The 4,874-nt window shown below is 38.3% G+C and overlaps 1 non-coding gene across 1 annotated transcript; it reads right to left on the bottom strand.

The window, feature by feature from the left end:
* Positions 1–389: 389 nt before the first annotated feature.
* On the bottom strand, positions 390–497 carry LOC127741991 (small nucleolar RNA R71). Its single transcript, XR_008003178.1, has one exon. It is a non-coding gene; the product is annotated as a small nucleolar RNA R71 (small nucleolar RNA).
* Between the last annotated feature and the right edge of the window lie 4,377 nt (positions 498–4,874).

The following is a 4,874-nucleotide window of genomic DNA, read 5'->3' as shown; positions in this document are numbered from 1 at the left end:
CAGCTGAAAATAATAATGCAAGGAGGATGCTTGGTGATTATACTACACCTACTTCCAAGTTTGATGGAAGAAGCATCTCAATCCCTGCCATTGGAGCCAACAATTTTGAGCTGAAGGCTCAACTAGTTGCTCTAATGCAACAGAACTGCAAGTTTTATGGACTTTCATCAGAAGATCCCTATCAGTTTTTAACTGAGTTCTTACAGATGTGTGAGACTATTAAGACTAATGGAGTAGATCCTGAAGTCTACAGGCTCATGCTTTTCCCTTTTGCTGTAAGAGACAGAGCTAGAACATGGTTGGACTCACAACCTAAAGATAGCCTGGAATCTTAGGATAAGCTGGTCACGGCTTTCTTGGCTAAGTTCTTTCCTCCTCAAAAGCTGAGCAAGCTTAGAGTGGATGTTCAGACCTTCAAACAAAAAGATGGTGAATCCCTCTATGAAGCTTGGGAAAGATACAAGCAGATGACCAAAAAGTGTCCTTCTGACATGCTTTCAGAGTGGACCATTTTGGATATATTCTATTATGGTTTATCTGAGTTCTCTAAGATGTCGCTGGACCATTCTGCAGGTGGATCCATTCACCTGAAGAAAATGCCTGCAGAAGCTCAAGAACTCATTGACATGGATACAAATAACCAATTCATGTACACCTTTGAGAGGAATCTTGTGAGTAATGGGACGCCTCAGATGAGGAAAGTTCTTGAAATTGATGCTCTGAATGCCATATTGGCTCAGAACAAAATGTTGACTCAGCAAGTCAACATGATTTCTCAAAGTCTGAATGGATGGCAAAATGCATCCAACAGTACTAAAGAGGCATCTTCTGAAGAATAAGCTTATGATCATGAGAACCCTGCAATGGCGGAGGTAAATTACATGGGTGAACCTTATGGAAACACCTATAATTTCTCATGGAGAAATCATCCAAATTTCTCATGGAAGGATCAGCAAAAGCCTCAACAAGGCTTTAATAATGGTGGAAAAAACAGGCTCAGCAATAGCAAGCCTTTCCCATCATCTTCTCAGCAACAGACAGAGAATTCTGAGCAGAGCTCCTCTAACTTAGCAAATATAGTCTCTGATCTGTCTAAAGCCACTTTAAGTTTTATGAGTGAAACAAGGTCCTCCATTAGAAATTTGGAGGCACAAGTGGGCCAGCTGAGCAAGAAAATCACTGAAACTCCTCCTAGTACTCTCCTAAGCAGTACAGAAGAGAATCCAAAAAGAGAGTGCAAGGCCATTGACATAATCAAAATGGTCAAACCTAGAGAGGAAGGGGAGGACGTGAATCCCAATGAGGAAGACCTCATGGGGCGTCTCCCAGACAAGAAGGAGTTTCCTATTGAGTACCTAAGGAACCTGAGGCTTATATAGAGACCATAGAGATTCCTTTAAACCTCCTTCTGCCATTCATGAGCTCTGAAAACTATTCTTCCTCTGAAGAGGATGAAGATGTAAATGGAGAGCAAGTTGCTCAATATCTAAGAGCTATCATGAAGCTGAATGCCAAGTTGTTTAGTAATGAGACTTGGGAAGACGCACATCCCTTGCTCATTAGTGAACTAAATATATGGGTTCAGCAAACTTTACCTCAAAAGAAATAAGATCCTGGTAAATTCTTAATACATTGTACCATAGGCACCATAACCTTTGAGAAGGCTCTGTGTGACCTAGGATCAGACATAAATCTTATGCCACTCTCTGTAATGGAGAAACTAGGAATCTTTGAGGTACAGGCTGCCACATTCTCATTAGAGATGGTAGACAAGTCCATAAGACAAGCTTATGGAATGGTAGAGGACGTGTTGGTAAAGGTTAAAGGCTTTTACATCCCTGCTGATTTCATAATATTAGACACTGGGAAGGATGAGAATGAATCCATTATTCTTGGAAGACCCTTCCTAGCCACAGCAGGAGCTGTGATTGATGTTGACAAAGGAGAGTTAGTCCTTCAACTGAATGGGGACTACCTTGTGTTTAAGGCCCAAGGGTATCCCTCTGTAAACATGAAAAAGAGGCACGATAAGCTTCTCTCAGTACAGAATCAAACAAAGCCCCCACAATCAAACTCTAAGTTTGGTGTTGAACTCCCACATTCAAACTCTAAGTTTGGTGTTGGGAGGTCCCAACAATGCTCTGATGATCTGTGAAGCTCTATGAGAGCTCACTGTCAAGCTATTGACATTAAAGAAGCACTTATTGGGAGGCAACCCAATATTTATTTATCTATATTTCTATTGTTCTTTTATGTTTTATTGGGTTCATGATCATGTGGAGTCACAAAACAATTGCTAAAATTAAAAACAGAATCAAAAGCAGCAGAAGAAATAGCACACCCTGGAGGAAGAGCTTATTGGCTTTTAAACGCCAGTAAGGAGCATCTGGCTGGCATTCAACGCCAGAACAGAGCATGAATCTGGCGTTGAACGCCAAAAACAAGCAGCAGTCTGGCGTTTAAACGCCAAGATTACACCCTGAGGAGAGATGGCATTCAACGCAAGAAACATGCTACAGATTAGCGTTGAATGCCCAAAACAAGCATGGAAGTGGCGTTTAACACCAGAAACATGCTACAGTCTGGCGGAGTTGTGACAAAGTGTGATTCACATTTGAGAGCGCTACCAAGTTTTTGGCGCCATTGTTGATGATCACAATTTCATGCACCAAAAACATAATAAAAAAACAAGGTTAAACAGCACATGAACAGAAGGGTTACAGGATTACAAACAGGAGGTTCGGGGTTAGAACGAAGGGGATGGAGCAACAGCTTGTCTTCTCCGATGACAAGCTTCGGCTGTGACAACTCCAAAAACGCAAGAGAGCCAGGAACATCGGAAGCAAATACAAGATTGTTACAAAGCAAATAGGGTACTGAGATAGTGGTTCTAGTAGCTAAGGAACGACTAACTCACCATGAACGATGACGGCGACCAGGAATTCCGGCGATAATGGTGGCAGAGGAATGGTTCCTCCTCTGTGCATCACCATTCTCACATGTCTCGTCCTCCTTCTCTGAATCTCCCTCTCTCCTCCACGAACTCTCATCCGCACTCCTCACCACGGCCACGACAAACCAACAGCGACAGAGGCAAGGTGCAGCACCACCTTGCGGTCCCGTCCTCCTCTCGGCAACCTTCTCTCCTCTCGCGGCTCTGCTTAACAACGACCAAGAAGCACGACGTGACTGGCGCAAAGCTCCTCCAATGACGTAACGCGTGGTGACCTCGACGGCGGCAACAAGGAGGACAACGGCATGAGCTAGGCGCGATGACGCGGTGGCGACGCGACTCCCTGCCCTCTTCTCCTTCTCCCTCGTTCCTCTCCTCTCTTTCTCTTTTCGTCATTTCTCTGTGTGTGAGTGATGTTAAAGAGTGTATGTGGGTGGGGTAAAAGGAAAAGAATGGTGGTGGCTGAAGCGGTGAGGCTGTTATTAGATTTAGAATAATTAGGGTTCGGATATTTTTAATAAATATTAGGAAATAGAGTAGTTATTAAAAACCAAATACTGACCAAATAAATTTTTTTTAAGAATACCATTTTATTTAATCAATTTACTAATTAATTTTTCAAGCAAATATCTAATTTTAAAATTAGAAGTAATCAAATAAGTTTATGTTTATTCAAAAAATTAATCAAAATTTTTAATTATTTAATTTAAATTATATATAAAACCTTCTTTTATCTCTCGTTACTAAAGTTTTTAATTTTAATTAAGCAATAACCCAAATCATTAATTTCAATGAATCAAAAATATTTAATTGTAATTGAAATTTATATAAATTCGAATTAATTTAAAACTCGAAATCTCATATTTTTGATTTATTTACTTTTTAGTAAAGACAACTTTCTAAAATTAAAATCATATATATAAACATAAATAATTTATTTTTTATTTTTTAAAAATTTTGAGTCTTACATTCGCCACCGTCCACGACGCATTCGATGTCGTGAAGAATTATGAATCTTTTCAAGTGGTGCACGTACGACACTTTCTACTAGGAGGGGATGCAGGAAGACATGGAGGACGGGATGCAGTCCCTAGCAGCAGGTGGTGCATCGCTGAAGTTTCTTTTATTTTTAAAGGTGGAGTAAGGTGATGATGTTGGTAAAGGAGATGGTGAAATTCATTAATAGAATACAAGGAATGATTGAAATTTGGAAAAAGAGCATTAAGATTAAAGTTAAAAAAAAAGATAATTTAAAATATTTAAGTAATTGGAGGATTAAAATTTACAAAAAAATGTTGAGATTAGAGTTTAAAAAAAGTAATTTAAAAATTTAAGTGAATTTTTAGTATTTTAAATAATTTTATCGTAGGCAACCATTTTTTTTTATGGGTAGAAATTCAAACCCTTAGACGCGTCTTCGTCTTTCGTCATTACTTCCAAGTATATACTACATATACATAATACCTTTGGATGGTTGCGGTGCCTATCACCCATTAATAAGTATTTGTTTTACTTAAATAACTTATATTATACCCTCGAGTTTGACTATTTTAAAACACTGGGATGAAGGAGTTGAAAAGAGAAAACAGAAATGTATAGTCAAGGGTATTGTCTAGTTTTTAATCTTAATACAAAAGGGTATTTTGCACTTAAAGTAGAGACAATGCAAAGATTCACTAAAATTCTACTGCCTATTTTATTTAGTAAGAGCGCGCGGTAACCATAAAATCAATGCTCAGAAACTATATATGTTATATACATTATTTTCCCTAAACATTAAAACGCTTAAAACTAAGAAATTAGAAAACATGAAAGGTTCTGTTAAAACTTTTTATAATTAAGTTTAGCTGGCGGTGGTAGACCAATTTTTTATCTAAAAGAAATATTACATATTTTACAAACAATAAAATTTAATATTTTT

This window comes from Arachis duranensis, chromosome 9, assembly GCF_000817695.3.
Source record: "Arachis duranensis cultivar V14167 chromosome 9, aradu.V14167.gnm2.J7QH, whole genome shotgun sequence".
In the NCBI taxonomy this organism is placed as follows: domain Eukaryota; kingdom Viridiplantae; phylum Streptophyta; class Magnoliopsida; order Fabales; family Fabaceae; genus Arachis; species Arachis duranensis.
This window is presented reverse-complemented; position numbering and strand designations above follow the sequence as displayed.